The sequence below is a fragment of the Oryctolagus cuniculus genome, chromosome 10, assembly GCF_964237555.1.
Source record: "Oryctolagus cuniculus chromosome 10, mOryCun1.1, whole genome shotgun sequence".
NCBI classification, from domain to species: domain Eukaryota; kingdom Metazoa; phylum Chordata; class Mammalia; order Lagomorpha; family Leporidae; genus Oryctolagus; species Oryctolagus cuniculus.
This window is the reverse complement of record NC_091441.1, coordinates 53,002,182-53,021,585: the sequence shown is the minus strand read 5'-3', so window position 1 is coordinate 53,021,585 and position 19,404 is coordinate 53,002,182.

Sequence of the window (19,404 nt, the reverse complement as noted above, 5' to 3'; positions counted from 1 at the left end):
CTGCCTTCCCGGGCCACAGCAGAGAGCTGGACTGGAAGAGGAGCAACCGGGACAGAATCCGGCACCCTAACCGGGACTAGAACCCAGGGTGCCGGCGTCACAGGCAGAGGATTAGCCTAGTGAGCTGCGGTGCCGGCTTATTTGCTAAAACTTTAATTAAATAATACTGTTTTACGTTAGAAGAGTGTGTTTGGATGCCTGTAAAGGGGAAGTGGTGTGTAGTATAGCATAGTATAGAAGAGTACAGTACTGTCTCTACTGTAGAGGACATATTTTAAGACCCCAGTAGATGCCAAACTATAGATTGAGCCAAAGCCTATATGTATTGTTATTTCTTATTCATGCATACCTATGATAAAGTTTAATTTATAAGTTAGGAACAGTAAGAGATCAACTAATCGTAGACTAATTATAAAAATCTATAGCACTGGCGCCATGGCTCAATAGGCTAATCCTCCGTCTTGCGGCGCAGGCACACCAGGTTCTAGTCCCGGTCGGGGCGCTGGATTCTGTCCCAGTTGCCCCTCTTCCAGGCCAGCTCTCTGCTGTGGCCCAGAAGGCAGTGGAGGATGGCCCAAGTGCTTGGGCCCTGAACCCCTTGGGAGACCAGGAGGAAGCACCTGGCTCCCGGCTTCGGATTGGCTCAGTGTGCCGGCTGCAGCGGCCTTTGGGGGGTGAACCAATGGCAAAGGAAGACCTTTCTCTCTGTCTCTCTCTCTCACTGTCCACTCTGCCTGTCAAAAAAAATGTATAGCAATAAAAACTAACTGAATGTTCTTTCTCTCAAGAGTCAAGACAAGGCTGGCGCCGCGGCTCACTAGGATAATCCTCCGCCTTGCGGCGCCGGCACACCGGGTTCTAGTCCCGGTCGGGGCACCGGATTCTGTCCCGGTTGCCTCTCTTCCAGGCCAGCTCTCTGCTGTGGCCAGGGAGTACAGTGGAGGATGGCCCAAGTGCTTGGGCCCTGCACCCCACGGGAGACCAGGAGAAGCACCTGGCTCCTGCCATCGGATCAGCGCGGTGCGCCGGCCGCGGCAGCCATTGGAGGGTGAACCAACGGCAAAGGAAGACCTTTCTCTCTGTCTCTCTCTCACTGTCCACTCTGCCTGTCAAAAAAAAAAAAAAAAAAAAAAAGAGTCAAGACAGGGGCTGTTGTGATGCAGTGGGTTAAGCTACTGCCTTCGATGCGGTCATCCAGTGTGAGCACTCGTTTGAGTCCCAACTGCTCTACATCTGATCCAGCTCCCTGCTGATGAGCCTGGAAAAGCAGCAAACATGGCCCAAGTGCTTGGGCCCCTGCCACCAGTGTGGGAGACTTGGATGGAGTCCCAGGCTCCGGGCTTCAGCCTGGCCCAGCCAAGCCATTGCGGCCATATGGGGAGTGAACCAGCGGATGGAAGATCTCTCTGTCCCTATCTCTGTAACTCTGCTTTTCAAATAAATAAATAAATAAATAGTTTAAAAAAGACAGTCAAGCCAAATACTATATTGATACTTTTGGACCATGGTTGATTATAGGAACAAAAATCACAGAAAGGGAAAGCACAGTTAAGGGGAGATCACTGAACTGATCTTCTGTGGCGGCTCTGATCTTCTGTGGCAATTACCGCCTTGCCACCCATTTGGCCCTTTGTTATTTAATTCATATTGACTGCAAAGCAATATACCAAAAGAGTATTTATATAAGTATTTAAATTACATAGTGTTGAATCAATTTACCACTTCTAACAACACAGGAAAATCCATTGCTTTGATACAGACTTGTTAATCTTACTCAGAATTTCTTCATCTTTAGCTAGTATTCAAGTCCCTCATTCTCATCAGTCGCAGTTTTTGTGAATACCTAGTAATTCTTTTTTTTTTTTTTTTTTTTTTGACAGGCAGAGTGGACAGTGAGAGAGAGACAGAGAGAAAGGTCTTCCTTTTGCCATTGGTTCACCCTCCAATGGCTGCCGCGGCCGGCGCACCGCGCTGATCCGATGGCAGGAGCCAGGTGCTTCTCCTGGTCTCCCGTGGGGTGCAGGGCCCAAGCACTTTGGCCATCCTCCACTGCACTCCCTGGCCACAGCAGAGAGCTGGCCTGGAAGAGGGGCAACCGGGACAGAATCCGATGCCCCGACCGGGACTAGAACCCGGTGTGCCGGCGCCACTAGGTGGAAGATTAGCCTATTGAGCCGAGGTGCCGGCCAAATACCTAGTAATTCTTGCACATAAGAGATGCTTAATAACTGCTTGATGAGAAGAACGAGCTGCTTTCTGGGTATAGAAAATCTCTTGACTATGTAGCTATAGGAATTGAAGTCATACACTAAGTTAATGTAGTCTTATCACTGAATCTTTTTGTGTATGAAGGGATGTATTAAAAAATAAGCTTTGTTGTGACTCTGTGTAATGCTAGCTCTATAGTTATTTGCTTCTTAGAGATTTTCCTGCAGTTAGGTGGCACTAGTACTTCAGGCCTGGTTTGGAGTTATAGAAAAAAAAGACTGACTTGAGAACATATTCTACTTCTGTTTATCTGATCATACATCATTAAAATTTTCTATTTCTGGTTTAATTTCTGATGTTGTCACTTCCATCCTTACAAGAAAATACTAGACAAATGGGAAATCAATAGCCTTTCTACTATTCAGAAAATTGGAGCTGTAGAGCAAGCCTCCACTGTGATATCTGGAGAGATAGGCCCACCCAGAGACTTGCCAACAACATCTGCTTACCTGGAGCAGGAGCTGATGGAGCCATGGACTGGTGAGAACACTCCAGAGTCATTCTGATGAACTGTGGAGGCTAAGCGTGGACTGGCCTGAGAGTGAGCTTCTCCTGGAGATGCAACTTGAGAGAGGCCCATATTTTCTTGGGCTTTATCTCCAGGGACCTTACCACATTCTCATGGTTAAGATCTGAGAAAGGCTCCCTCCTAACAATAGCATGAAATACACCAGGAGACTTCTCCATAATAAGACCTACTTTTCAGGGGAGAAGACCTCATGGGAGGTTCCTCCTGGTTGAGGAAGGGCATTCTTCCCATTGCAGAACCTACCTTCCTATCTCACTGAAGGGGCTAGGAATGAGGACCATAGTCAACAGAAGTCATGTTTTCCTTTTAAAAAAATTGTTCTTATCTGTTTCAGAGACAGAGACAAAGAGACAGAAGGAGAGAGGAAACTCTCATTGCTGGTTCACCACAAATAGTTGCAATAGCCAGGACTGGGCTGAGGCTGCGAGCCAGGAACTCAATCCAGGCCTCCTGGGTGGCAGGAGTCCAATTCCTGAGCCACCACCATTACCTCCCAGGGTCTGTGTCAGTAGGAAGGCTGTAGTCAGGAGCCAGAGACGGGTATTAAACCCAGGAACGCCAACATGGGATATGAGAGTCTTAACCACTGGGCCAAATGCCCACCCCAACTTCTTGTGTCCAGGGAAATAGGTAGTGAACACCTCATCTAACGAAGGAAGTAGAGCACAGGTGGGGAAAAAGTGATAGCACTGGAGAAGCACCTGTGAAGATCAGAGCCCCGTGACTCACATCACTGAACACTGATATGCAGCTGGAAGTTCATAAAACTCTCCTTCTGCCACATCAGCAGGGCAGCTGGAAGAGCTACAAGACACAGGCTCTCTCTGAGGAGGAGTATGTAGCACAGTCCAAAGTCCAGAGGATAGAAAAACCAAGGACAGGAGAGGAATGTGGATTTCTGGCACTTGCAGCTACTGCAAACTTAAGATATAGTCCAATTCCCAGCCAGATTAATGCAAATCCTCACCTGAAAGGCCTCTCCACCCTGGTTCATGTCATCCAATACATGATGTTCTGCTTTCAACAAAAACAAGGCATGCCAAAAGGAGAGAGGAAATGCAGTCTAATAGACAAAGCCATCGTCAGGACCAAGTTAACTCATAGCAATGGAAAATGGGCCAAGATGTGTCACAACAAAATATTGGAGACCCGGTAATTTATAAAACTTGGCTCAATGTTCTGGCGACTGGGAAGTCCAAGAGCATGGTGCCAGCATCTGCTAGGCTTCTGGTGAGGGCCCCTGCTACTTCAACTCATGGTGAAAAGTACAAGCAGCAAAACCTGAGATGCAACCTGGCTTTGTGACAGTCTGCTCTCTCGATCACCAATCCAGTCCCGAGAGAAAGGCATTAATCCCTCCTAAAGACCTAGTCCCCTCTTAGAAGTCTTACCTCCCAGCACTGGAAAAATGGCAATTCGATTCCAATATGAGTGTTGCAGGGGCCAAAACACATTCAAACCACAGCAAGACAGTTATTGAGTTAGCAAACAGGGAATCTGATAACTACAGTTAACATGTGGAAAAGTAAACAGGTAAGGAAAGGTAGGGAAGGGAAACAAAGAGATAAATTCTAAGACAGAGTCAAACGGAACTGCTAGAAACTGAAAATACAGGGCTGGCGTTGTGACACAGTGGATTAAGCCACTGTTTGCAATGCTGGCGTTCCACACAGTGCTGACTTGAGTCCCAGCTGTTTTGCTTCCGATCCAGTTTCCTGCTAATTCTCCTCAGAAGGCAGCAGAGACAAGCCACCCAGTGGGAAGCCAGCGGGACTTCCTGACTCCTGACTTCAGGCTGACTCAGCCTCAGTTGTTGCAGACATTTGGTGAGTGAGCCAGCAGATGGAAGATCTCTCTTTTGGTCTCCTCCACTCCCTCTGTCACTCTACCTTTCAAATAAACAAGGAAATCTTTAAAAACAAACAAACAAACAAACAAACAAACTAAAATGCTGTAGGAGAAATGAAGAGTACTTTCATTGGGACCCTCAGTAGACCTGGTACAGACTTGTTCAGAATTAGCGAGCTTGAGGATAATGAATTGTGAACAGAAAGAGGAATGGGAAAAGAAAAAGAAAAAAAAAATAGTGCGATGAATTTGAAGATTCATTAACCAAGGAGAAAAATTAGAGAACAGGGCAGAAAAGAATATTTGAAGAAATAATGGCTGAGAATTTTCTGACATTAATGGCGGACACAAAACCACAGATCCGGGAAGCTCAGAGAGCATTCTGCAAATGGCAGAAAACCAGACAAGAGAGCATCTTGAAAAGAAGCAAAAGGGGAACCCTTACCTACAGACAAGGAAGGAGAAGGAATATAACGTGCTCATCAGAATCCATGTGGGCAAGAAGAGAGGAATGGAATTTTTTTTTTACAGAAAGAGTTAGACAGTGAGGGAGAGAGACAGAGAGAAAGGTCTTCCTTCCGTTGGTTCACCCCCCAGAATGGCCGCAACGGCTGGAGCTACGCCAATCCGAAGCCAGGAGCCAGGTGTTTCCTCCTGGTCTCCCATGCGGGTGCAGGGCCCAAGCACTTGGGCCATCCTCCACTGCCTTCCCTGGGCCACAGCAGAGAGCTGGGCTGGAAGAGGAGCAACCGGGACTAGAACCCTGTGCCCATATGGGATGCCGGCACTGCAGGTGGAGGATTAACCAAGTGAACCATAGTGTTGGTCCCAGAATTTCTATAATGTTGAAAAAAATAAACCATCACCCTAGAATTCTATATCCAGCAAAATTATCCTTCACAAGTGAAAGCGAATAAAGGCCTTCACAGTCTCACAGAAACTATCTCCTACAGGTCTGTCCTGCAAGAAGAGGTAAAAAGTTCTTCACACAGGGAGAATGTTATAGGTCAGAAGCATAGATCTATATACAGAAGAGTGTCAGAGAGGGATAAATGAAGCACCTGTCCCCGAGTGAACAGAACCGCATCCATCTCCTCTTGGCATAACAAGTGCACACCTACATCTGCTAATCATGATTCTATTTTTAAATAGAATGGTATAAAGTCCTGAATTCTGGCAGCATAGTAAAAACAAAAATACACAATGGATTTTTTTTGTAGGCTTCTAAACAGTGAACAGAAAGTTTAGAACCAGCACAAAGATACTGAATTTATAGCTTAAGAAAGCTGTGAAACTTGCTTATTTATGTCTACATATATAGATTGCACATATAAATATTTGCATTATTCTAGTGACATGAGATATTGGATAAGCCAAGGATTAACTCCATGGAAGATATGATTTCTAAACTCAAATGCTTTAATAAACTGTTAAATTAGAAAAATAAACTTGTAAAACAATATTACCAAGGATTATAAGCAAAGACTTTATACAGGAACTTTTTCAAGGGAACAAAATCTTGGGAAAAAAAGTGGTGCATTTTACACAGTTTTTGAGATCCTTCTGTGTGTTGAGTGGCAGAGATACCAGGATGATTAAGTCTTAACAAGCTCATTGTATGGAGGTGCTATTTGGTATTTTACACAATAAATAACAGTGTTTTCATTTATAGCATAATTTACTCCCTACCGAATTGCTGGAGTACGGTATAGAGACTTCTCGATGAGAGGAACAAACCACTTGTTTATAGATCACCTCTCTTGTCACAATGCCTAATCCATAATAACAGGTGCACAACAAGTTTGCTCAATAGAAATTTACAGCATTGGCAAATCACCACCCTCAGGACACATCTGGCCAATGGGCCAAACCCGGCCTGTGACCTGTTTTGGAAGAGCTCTAAAGTTGAGCATATTTTCTATAAGGGGATTTCAATAAGTCTGGAAAAAGAGTAAAATGTCAAGTTTATTTTGGTACAAAATTATTGAAATTCATGAACACATTTTTTCATAATATGCATTTTCCATAAACTTTGGAAGACTCCTCATATGCATGAGTGTCAGATTCTTTATAACAAAATAAGTTTTTGTTGTTTTTCAAATATTTATTTATTTGAAAGGCAGCATTGCAGATAGAGGGAGAGATGACAAGAGAGAGATCAATCTTCCATCTGCCGGTTCACTCCCAAGATGGCCGCAATGGCCAGGGCTGGGCGAGACTGAAGCCAGGTGGTTCTTCCAGGTTTCCTACCTTGGTGGCAGGGGCCCAAGCACTTGGGCTATCTTCCACTTTTTCCCAGGCCATTAGCAGGCAGCTGAGTTGGAAGTGGAGTAGCCGGGACCAGTGCCCATACGGGATGCCAGCACTGTAGGCGGTGGCTTTACCCACCACACTGCCTGCCCCTAAGCTTATGTTTTAATTCTACTTTTCCCACTCTTTATTTCTTAAATTTTTTGATTTACATGTAATATTTGAACATTTTTATGGCCTACAGTGAAATATTTCAATACACATACACAGCATAAACCAATAAAAGCAGGCAATTAGCCTTTCCATTTTCTTCTGATCGGAGCCAATCAGCTCCGCTCCCTCAGTTCTTTATACAGCACACAGTGTTGTCAATGATAGCCCCCCTCTGTGCTGTGCAACGCTAGAACTCAGTACTCCCCTCTGACTGTACTTATTATCCAACTCCCTCTATCCTGCCTCCCCTAACAGTCCTGACTCCAGTAATAGCTTTTTTAAGGTCAGACCAACCACTGCTTTAAACTTCCATATAAGAGAAAAAGTATGTTTTTCTTTCTCTGTGTGGCTTATTCAAGTTAATACAATGAACTTCACTTCCATCAATTTTCTTGAAATGTTAGGTCTTCACTCTTTATTTTTTTAAAGATTTATTTATTTACTAGAAAGTCAGAGTTACACAGAGAGAGAAGGAGAGGCAGATAGGGAGAGAGATATCTTCCATCAGCTGGTTTACTCCCCAGTGGGCTGCAATGGCCAAAGCTGTGCCTATCTGAAGCCAGGAGCTTCCTCTGTGTCTCTCACACAGGTGCAGGGGCCCAAGGACTTGGGCCATCTTCTGCTTTCCCAGGCCATAGCAGAGAACTTGATCGGAAGTGGAGCAGCAGGACTCAAACCAGTGCCCATGTGGATGCCAGCACTGCAGGCAGCAGCTTTACCTGCTGCACCACATTGCCAGCCCCTTTCATTCTTTTTTATGGACAAATAATATTCTATGTGTGTATACCCTGCACTTTCCTCATCCATTCATTCCCCGATGGACACCTCAGCTGATTATACGTCTTGGTTATTATGAGTAATGCTGCAATGAACATGGGAGTGTAGGTATCTCTTTCACAGGCCAAGTTCATTTACTTTCAGTTTTCCCACTTGTGGGTAAATAGCTGATCCCAAGATAGATCTATTTTTAGTTTGTTTTTAAGAGTTTCTATACTGTTTTCCATAATTGCTATAATAATTTGCATTCTCACTAGTAGTGTATAAGGATTCTCTTTTATTCACAACCTTGCCCACATTTGGTATTTTTTTTGTTCTTGTGATAATAGCTATTCCAACTGGAATGAGAGGATACCTCATTGTGGTTTGGATTAGCGTTCCATTGATGACTACTGATATTAAGTATCTTTAAATGTATCCGTTGGCCATTTGTATTTTTTCTTCTGAGAAATGTCTATTCAGATCTTTTGCCAATTTCTTAACTGGATCATTTTTTGTTGAGTGTTTTAGCTTACTGTACATTCTGGATATTAATCCATTATCAGATGTATAGCTTCAAATATTTTTTTCCCATTCTGTCAATTGTCTCGTGTTTATTTGATGTGCACACATTTCTTCATTTGATATAATTAAACTTATCTTATTTTTGTTTTTGTCTCTTGTACTTTTGAGGTCTTATCCAAAAAGTTATTGCCTATGACAATGTCTTCAAGTGTTCCAACTACATTTTCTTTAGTAGTTTCATAGTTTCAGGTCTGATATTTAGATCCTTAATCCATTTTGAATTGATGTTTGTGTGGGTTCCATCTTCAATTTTCTGCATATGGATGTCCTGTTTCCTCAGTACCATTTAGTGAAAAAATTATCCTTTCTCTTGGCACCTTTGTCAAACACCAGTTGGCTGGAGACACATGGATTCATTTCTGACGTCTCTCTTCTATTCCTTTGGTCTGTGTGTCCATTGTTATAGGAGTACCATGCTGCTTTGGATGCTCTAGCTCTGTAATAAGTCTTCAGATCTGGTATTGTGATGTTTCCAGCTTTGTTTTGTCCAAGATTTTTTCTTTAGCCATTCACATGTTTGGTTAAACTTATGCCTTTTTCAGTGGCTATTGTGAATAGGATTGCGCATGTAATTCCTTTCTCAGTGAATTCATTATTGCTATGTAAAAATGCTATTGATTTTTTTGTGTTGATTTTGTATCTTGTATCTTTACTGAACTCATTAGTACTAATATTGTTTTGATAGAGTCTTTATATTTTTCTCTATGTGGAATCATGTCATCTGCAAATGAATAATTTGACTTCTTCCTTTCCTATTTGTGCACCTTTTCTTTTTTTCTCTTGCCTAATAGCTCTAAAACTTCCAGTACTAGGCTGAATATGAGCAGTGGCATTGAACATCTTTGGTTCCAGATCTTAGAGGAAATGTTTTCAGCTTCTACCCATTCAATATGATGTTGGTTGTAGGTGTCATACATAGCTTTATTGTGTTGAAATATTTCTTCTATACCTGCTTTTTTCAAAATATTTATTATTAATGGATATTGAATTTTAACTTTGTTTTTTCAACATCTATTGAGATGATCATATGATTTTTATCCCATTCTGTTGAGGTGATAGATGATACTTATTGATTTGCATATGTTGAACCCTGGCATAAATCCAACTAGATCATGATAAATGCTATTTTTGATAGGTTGTTGATTTAATTTGCTAGCATTTTGTGGAGAATTTTTAAATCTGTGTTAGTCAAGGAGAACGATCAGTAGTTTTGTGTTTTGTTTTTGTTGTGTGTGTGTGTGTGTGTATGCATTATCTGGTTTTGAAATTAAGGTAATACTGGCCTGGGGAAATGAATTTGGAAAAGTTCACTCCATTTTAATTTTGTGGAATAGTTTGGAAAAAAAGTGGTGTTAGTTCTTCCTTAAATGTTTGGTGGAAATTGGCTATTAAGCCCTCTTGTCCTGGGCTTTTCTTTGTTGGGAGATTTTGCTTACTGATTCAATCTCATTACTCATTACTGGTTACTGGTCTGCTTAGGTTTTCTGTCTTCATAATTCAATTTTGCTAACTTAGCTAAAGTCCAGAATTTTATCCATTTCTTTTAGATTTCTCAATTTGTTGACATACAGTTGTTCATGATAGTCTCTCAGAATCTGTATTTCTGTGGTATCAGTTGTAATATCTCCTCATCTGATTTGGTTATGAAAAGCCTCTTTTTTCTTAATCTAGCTGAAGGGTTTATCAATTTATCTTTCTGAAAAATGAAGTCTTCATTTTATTGGTCTTTTATAGTTTGTTGCTATTTCATTTATTTCTTTAATTTTTATAATTTTTCTCTCTAGGTTTGGTTTATTCTTATGTTTCTAGGTCTTTGGAGTATATTGGTAGGTTGCTTATTTGATTATATATATATTTATGTAACATAAATCACAATATGTATAATACATATGTCAATATATTATATACCAAAATATATATGTATTCGCCACTATAAATATTCCTATATTACTTTTACTATATCCTATAATTTTGTTATGTTGTATTTCCATTTTCATCAGTTTAAGACTTTTTGAATTTCTCTTTTGATTTCTTCAATGATGCATTGTTCATTCTAGTGTTTTTCAGTCTACATGTATTTGAGTAATTTCTGTTGTTTCTTTCATTGTAGATTTCTAGTTTTATTCCCTTGCAGTCAGAAAAAAATTTTTTTTAATTTTTTGAGACATGCTTTTGTGATTTAACAAATGGTTCATCCTAGAGAATATTTCATATGCTGATGAAAAACATTCTGCAACTGCCGGATGGAATGTTCCATAAATATCTGTTGGGTTCATTTGGTTTATAGTGTGGTATAATGTTTCTTTGTTTATTTTTTGTCTGAATGATCTACCCATTGATGCAAATGGGGTGTTGAAGTCCCTCATTGTCATTATATTAGAGTTTAATCACTCTTTAGATCAAATGACATTTGTTTTACAAAATTAGGTATACCAGCATTAGATGCATATACATCTATAATCATATTTTCTGTTGAATTGATCCTTTGGTCATTACATAGTGAACTTGTCTCTTCCTACAGTTTTGTTTTAAAGCCTACTTTGTCTGACATAAGTATAGCTACTCCTGCTTGCTTTTGGTTTGTTTGTGTGCAGTATCTTTTCCATCCTTGCACTTTCAGTCTGCATGTGTCTTTAATGGTGAACTCAGTTTCTTGCAGGCACTCTATCATTGGGTCTTACTTTCCTATTCATTCACCCAGTTTGCGTTGTTTTAATTAGAGAATTTGGTTTGCATGCAAGTAATGACTTAGTCCTGTCATTTAAAAATTTTTCTTTGAATATCCTTTGTTCCTTTCCTAGTGGATTTTATACTTTCACATGTTCTCATTATGACCCCCCCCCCCCTTTTTGCTTCTGTATGTTGGATTCCCTTAAGCAGCTTTGGAAATGCTGGTGTGGTGGTGATGAATTCCCTCAGCTTTCCGTTGTCTTGGGAAGTCTTTATTACCCCTTCATCTGTGAAAGATAACTTCGCTTGGTAAAGCATTCTTGGTTGGCAGTTACTTTCTTTCAGAACTTGGAATATATTATTCCACTCCCTCCTGGCTTGTAATGTTTCTGTTGAAAACTCTGCTGTTAATCTAATGGGGCTTCCCTTAAAAGTGATCTGGCACTGTCCTCTATGCAAAGTTTAGAATTCCCTTTGTATGCTTGAGCATTTTTTTGCATATTTATCTTTTTTTATTTTTTTAACTTTTATTTAATGAATATAAATTTCCAAAGTACAGCTTATGGATTACAATGGCTTCCCCCCCATAACGTCCCTCCCACCAGCAACCCTCCCCTTTCCAGCTCCCTCTCCCCTTCCATTCATTTTCAATTATCTTTATATACAAAAGATAAGTTTAGCATATATTAAGTAAAGATTTCAACAGTTTGCACCCACATAGAAACACAAAGTGAAAAATACTGTTTGAATACTAGTTATAGCATTAAATCACAATGTACAGCACATTAAGGGCAGAGATCCTACATGAGGAGTAAGTGCACAGTGACTCCTGTTGTTGACCTAACAAACTGACACTCTTGTTTATGGCATCAGTAATCACCCTAGGCTCTTGTCATGAGTTGCCAAGGCTATGGAAGCCTTTTGAGTTCACCGACTCTGATCATATTTAGACAAGGTCGTAGTCAAAGTGGAAGTTCTCTCCTCCCTTCAGAGAAAGGTACCTCCTTCTTTGATGACCTGTTTTTTCCACTGGGATCTCACTCGCGGAGATCTTTCATTTGACTATATTGTATCACAGTGAGGTTTTCTGGGGGATACTATGGGCCTTCTATACTTGCATCTTTCTCCAGATTGGGGAATTTTTCCAAGCTATTAGATAATTCAATAGTTTCTCTAAACCCCTACTCTCCTCACCTTCAGGAATCTCCACAATTGGAATATTAGTCCATTTAATATTGTCCAAAAGTCTTGGAGGCTATCTTAATTATCTTTTTTTTTCTTTAGGATATTTAAGAGATTTGTTTTCAAGTTCAGATATTCTTCTGCATGATCTAGTCTGTTGTTGAGCTTTTTACTTGTATTTTATTATTTGACTTACAGTGTTCATTTCTAAGATTTCAACTTGGTTCTTTTTCCAGATCTCAAGCCCTTTACTGAACTGCACATTTATACCATGCATTGTTTTCCTGGTTTTGTTCAACTGTCTGTTTCTAGTCTCTTGTGTCTCTTTGAGCATCCTTATTATTCTAATGAATCCTTTATCAGGCATTTCATCAATCTCCCTTTCTTTGGAGTCTATTACTAGTTATTATTGTATCCTTTTTGGGAGTATCCTATTGTCCTGCTTTTTTTATATTTCCTGTGCCCCAACATTGGTATTTGTGCATCTGGGGGATTGGTTCTTTCTACCACTTTTAACAAATGGATCTCATGGTTAAACACACACACACACACACACACACACACAGGACTTTTTCCTCAAGACATAATTCAGGTGTTCATTTGGTAGTCTAGTTTGGCTTTATTTTCAGTTCAAGGCTGTAGTATAGTTTACCTATATCTTTTTCCACAGTAATTTACGGCAGCATCAGGAATGCATGTGGCATTTTTCTTAGCCCTGGCAGTAGTTCATGGCTCTCAGCAGCAGTGCATTGGGTAGGATGCAGGGTTACAGGGGGACTGGACTTTAGACCACTGCTACTAGGGTTGTAGGTGTGTTGGCTTGGAGACATGGAGGGTTGCTTGGGCATCTGCATGGGCAGAGGCATTGTTGGGATCACAGTAGCCCCAGCCCAAAGTCCAGTGAAGGTGCCATGCCAGGTTTCTATGCAGTGTCTTCACTCCCACCTACCGTTTCTTCCCCCCAAGCAGTTACTTACTCTCAACGTAATGCTGCCTGGAGTTGGGAAAGGAATGGAGTGAGCAGTCCTGTGGCCACCTCTGCTGCAGTGTTCCATCACACCTGGAGCACACAGCACTCCAAGGCTGGTGGAGCATAGGGTAGGGTCAAGTCTTGCTTTGTTATGAGCTCCCTGTTGCTCAAATAGACCCATAGCCCAAGAATGCTGCAGTCAGTCACAGGTGATGGTGGCCTGGATGCCAGTCCAACTGGCTGGGGCCAAGGGTCTCTTCTTGGGATTGGAGCAGATTCACTGGCTCCACCCACAGGCACTGGCCTGGGGACAGGGATTAGTATCTGCCCAGTGATGGTTTCACTAATCCAAGATACAGTTCTGTGCTCACTTTGGTGTTCTACTCTGTCATGGCTGAGGTATTATCCCTTATTGTGTGCCCATGGTTGTGGGGAGGGCCAGGGAAGGCAGTCCCATGGCCCCTCAGGCTGACATTAAACTGTGCTGCATGTGAGTCTTCCAGCTACAGGGGCCTGTGCTGCGTCAGGGTGTATACTAGGTCTACGAGATGCTGGGGGTGATGAAGGCCAAAATGAGTCCCTCCCACCAAAGTGCACATCTCAGCCTGAAGCCAGGGCAGCTTTACAGATGGCATCTATGAATACTGGCCTGGAGATAGAGGTCTCGATGCAGCAGGCCAGCACTGAGCCTCAAGGCAAAATTCTCAACTCCTTCTTCCTTCCTACTCCCCAGCTTCTGGAGTCTTGTTCTACCGTCTGTCTGAGGGAAGGGGGGTGTAGGCAGTTTCTTGGCTACTTAGGCTGACATTAAGCTGGGTTACACCTGAGTCTGGCAGCTGTAGGGGCCCACACAGACTCAGGATGTACTCCAGGCCTGTGAGAGGCTGGTGGTAATAAAGACCCAAGAGTCATCCATCTCACTGTAGTGCAAGTCTCTCCCCAATGCCAAGGATGATCTAGAGGCCGGGTTTCTGAGCACTGGCTTTGGCATAAGTGACTGGGTCTCATTGCAGCAGGCCCAGCTCTGGGCTTCAAGGCAAAGTCCTTAGTTAACTTCTCACCCTATTCTCCCAGCAGCCGGAGTCTTGCTCCAATGTCAGCTAGAGGTTGGGCAAGAGTGGTGGCAGAAATCCATGGCCAACTGGCTCAGCAGGGTCCAAAGACCCTATCTGTTGTACTGACCCAGGAACAGAGGTCCTGGAGCTGTGTCCAACTCTAGGTTTCACCATAGTAGACATGGTACTAGGTTCCAAGTCTAAGGTCTGAACCTTATTCTCTCCCTCTTGCAAATGAGAGCTGTCTCTCTCCATTCTGCTGCTTGGAACTGGGAGTGGGGGGTGCTGTAGCAACTCATTCCCTTCTGCCTTTTTAAATGAGTCTTTTCTTATTATTATACTAAAACCAGGCACTTGGCCTCTCACTGGCTTCAGCAGCTCTTGTGAAGGTGAATTTATGCGTGAGTAGCTGTTCAAATTGCTGACTTTGTGGGGGTGACATTTGCTGGAGCATCTCAGCTACCATCTTGCTCAGCCTCCTTACACAAACTTTCTTAAGTACCATTATACATTTTGACTGTGCCCATCTACCTTCCTCCCTCACACACACACACACACACACACACGCACACAAGGCTATTGTCAGAAACCATATGTGAACACAAAATCTAAAGTATTTTTATCTTTCTGTTACATAAAATAACTGCTGAATTTTGATTTATTGTGGTATGCCATTTAAGTCTTTTGGAACTTTATCTTGGAATGAGATTTCTTTTCATGCAATAGTATACATTTTTGCACTAAAGGTTTGCCAAGCCATCTTCCTTGGATTCCAGTGGTTTTGTTCCACCCCAGTAATAGGTGGTTGGGTTCTAAAAGCCCACTTGGGTTCTAGGCCACGGAACATGACCCTCTGAGCTTGCTTGCTTAATTTTACACCTGGATCAGCAAAAAGATGGTGCCCTTTTCTTTGGTTTCCTGGCAATCCCTGTACCATACAATTGGAGAGAGAATGACCAAGAGCCAGTCCTAAATGGCACCACTTCCTGCTCCTTAAGATGTCCCCAACTGCTTTCTCCTGCTATGAGTTTTGTTTGCATTTCGTTGTTTCCTTCTTTTTTTTTTAAACTTTTATTTAATGAATATAAATTTCCAAAGTACAGCTTATGGATTACAATGGCTTCCCCCCCATAACGTCCCTCCCACCAGCAACCCTCCCCTTTCCCACTCCCTCTCCCCTTCCATTCACATCAAGATTCATTTTCAATTATCTTTATGTACAGAAGATCAGTTTAGCATACATTAAGTAAAGATTTCAACAGTTTGCTCCCACACAGAAACACAAAGTGAAAAATACTGTTTGAGTACTAGTTATAGCATTAAATCTCAACGTACAGCACACTAAGGACAAAGATCCTATGTGAGGAGTAAGTGCACAGTGACTCCTGTTGTTGACTTAACAAATTGACACTCTTGTTTATGGCATCAGTAATCACCCTAGGCTGTTGTCATGAGCTGCCAAGGCTATGGAAGCCTTTTGAGTTCACCGACTCTGATCATATTTAGACAAGGCCATGGTCAAAGTGGAAGTCCTCTCCTCCCTTCAGAGAAAGGTACCTCCTTCTTTGATGACCCGTTCTTTCCACTGGGATCTCACTCACAGAGATCTTTCATTTAGTTTTTTTTTTTTTTTTCCCAGAGTGTCTTGGCTTTCCATGCCTGAAATACTCTCATGGGCTTTTCAGCCGGATCTGCATGCCTTAAGGGCTGATTCTGAGGCCAGAGTGCTGTTTAGGACATCTGCCATTCTATGGGTCTGCTGTGTATCTCACTTCCCATGTTGGATCATTCTCTCCCTTTTTTATTCTATCAGCTAGTATTTGCAGACACTATTCTTGTTTATGTGATCCCTTTGGTTCTTAGTCCTATCATTATGATCCATTGTGAACAGAAATTGATCACTGGGACTAGTGAGATGGCATTGGTACATGCCGCCTTGATGGGACTGAATTGGAATCCCCTGGTATGTTTCTAACTCTACCATTTGAGGTAAGTCAGCTTGAGCACACTCCTTTGCCTTCCTATCCAGTCTTCAACTTGAACACTTCCTTCAGTGACAAGTATGGCTCACTGGCCAGGCATAGGAACCACTCCAATTAAACTCATTTACAAGCTGTGTCCAAAAAAAGCCAATAATTCCTGCAGTCCAGTGGATTTAAATTTTTTTAAAGTTTTATGAAAAATAAAAAACCACCACCACACATAAGAGCATAACATGTCATTTGATACGTGTGCATACTTGAACTAAATTACATGACTGTTGAGGACAGAAATTCATTCTTTGTTCCCCACTCCTAATTCCACCACATGCTCAGCAAAAACTGATGAAACAAGAAGAAGGGAAAAGCATTTACAGGAGCCTTGAGTTTTTCAAACGTGTGGCACCATTAGTATCAGAGCTGATGAACTAGCATCGCCGTGGCTACACCCTGCGAGGGGAAGCCTAAGTGTCTGTCGAAAACACGAGCCAATGAATGAAGACAGGTTGTCATTGTGCATCCCCAATCTAGAATTCTGGAACAAAGTGCCTGAATATAGAAGTGATGAATATTTACACTGGAACTTTCTAACACAGCCTATGGGGGTGGGGGGGTGCTTTGCACAGTGGGGTATATTGCTGACTTTTTACGTGTCTCCAGAGCATTGCTGATTCAGGGGATATGCAAGTAACCTCTAACTCTTTTCAGAACTTGCCATTTAGTTCACTTTTATTGTTTGTTTTTCTGGGAACCAAAGGTCAAACTTGTTATATTTGTGCCACACCTCCTATATGGGAGGTCAGCAGAGACCTGGGTCTTGGTCTTTCCGGCACTTCGCCAAAGCCGTGGGAGATGCCAGACTTTCCCTTCCGCCCAGGGCCTTTGGAACTTTCGTTGGGTTTCTGTTAGTGGAAGCACACCACCGGCTCTGTTTCTCACTGGCAACCCTTATTTTTAAGAACATGTATTAATTTCTCGCTCTAGCCCTCTCCAAAGGCTCTCCCACTCCGCTGAACAACATCTTACTGAAGATAAAAGATGTCAACGTGGTGTGAAAAAAGGAGGGACCTTGTTTTTGTTTTTCCCCAAAGGCCTTATTTATGGGTTTCAGATGGTGGCAGGGATGTTTATATGAACCTTACCCAAACTGCCTGAACCTCCTGGGTCTGAAAAGATCAGGCTGCAAATTTCATGAGAACAGAACTTTTTCTACAGGATGGGGGGAGGGGTAACTAAGATTTCCTGTACCTCCCGTTTCAGAGCTGCTGGAAATGAGACAAAAACTGTATTTCAGGATTTCAGTACCTGGTCCCAGCTGGAATGTGGACGTGCAGATGTGCACAAAGAAGGGACACGAGCACTTATGCTCACACCCAACACAAAATACCTGTGAACAGGCACCATCAGTACTCACGGAAGTGCTATTTCAGACACTCAGTTCGTTCCCCATCAAATGAAATGGATTCAGATTCCAAAACATTTCACAAAAGCCTTTCAAAGTTTCAAAACCAAACCAAACAAAAATCCAGTTTGGGGCGGAAAGGGTTAGTTCATTATTATTTTATCCAGATTGGCCTGCTCATGCCAGGGAGGGGAAAAAAAGACAGCAAGAAACAAAAACTCAAACCCAACGACACACAAATGTAACCTATTAAAAGCCAGGAGCAGTGTGGCATATTAAGTCTTGACTTCTGCCTTCAACCGCTCCCCTTCTTTGTCGATCCCTTCTTCCTGACTTGCAGAAATCAATTGTTTTCAAGTAGATTGGGAGCATCCCCATCACTGCGTGGCAAGCAGATGAATCCAGGCAACAGCATTGTCCTCGGAGGACACGGATTTTGCCCTGCTCAAGTCAGCATAGACATATATTTGGGTGAGGGGTAGAGGAAAAAGGTTTTAAAAGAACCGGACTGGAAACGATGCAAAACTACAAATTAAGTGAAGTATCGGATTAGCGTTCAAGTCCCTGTCTGGCTGTTTGAGGCCGACTGTAACGATGTGACTTTGATCCCAAGCAGGTTATTGCTCACGGAGAGCAGCACCTCCAGACATGTACATCCTCACAACGGCTGGCTTTTGTGCAGACGTGGAGCCAGCAGGTCATTAATGGGTGGCGCAAGCAGGACGGGCCCATGGAACACGGGGAAAGCGAGAGTCAGAGTTTCCAGGAACCACTTGCAGTTGGCAGAGCTCTGATTGGAACCATGTGACAATTTTAGGCGATGTACCATAGGCAGCCAATTTATTACATATGGCAATATGATTAATGGTATCAAATGCCTTTTTTTGGTAACATCCAAGAACACTCCGCCAGCCAACTGCTTGGAGTCCAAGGCAGTGAAAATCTGTTCCATGAATTTAAAGTCAGGCAGATGAGGTTAAATGAGAGAGGGCCAGACGCCAAGGCAATGATTACAAAGTAAGTTGTTTCAGGAAAAAAAAAAAGCAAAAGAAAAAACAGTATGTTTAAAATCTGGTCTTGAGCAAATCCCATCCAGTCCCCACCTACCCTGACCTATTTTTCTCTTTTCCTTTCCCCTCCTTGTTTCTTGATGTCAAAACCCTAATAGCTACAGTCTGGAAGACATTTCTGAAGCCAGGCTGTCTTCCATTTGCTCAGAACCTTTTCCAGGCTCAGGCAAATCCACGCATGACCACCAGCTAGATCTTTCCTTGGGCTTCTGCACCAGAGACCTGCAGATAAGGTAGAGCAAGCCCTGTACCCCATCAGTGGAGATGGCCTTCCAGCCTCATTGTACTCCCTTTGGTGAGCAGGGGTCCCCTTTGCTTTGCTCTCTGTGAGGAGGGTTTCCCGGGACTTTCAACGCCATGACAGGTGACAAGGAAGAAACTGTCACACTCATGGGCAGAGCTGCAGAGGGAGGGAATAAACTATGTGTCTGTGTCTGTGTGTGTCTGGAAGGCAGGAGTCTCTATCACTTGGAATCTGAAGAATGAGCATCAGGAATGGGGAAGGCTGTTAGAAGGCAGCGTCTCAAGATACAATGTGTTCCCCAAAGTGTCCCCTATAGCATGCAGGAGGTGCTTACTACATACAGAATGAGCATCCCTTATTCAAAAATCTGAAATCCTGAACAT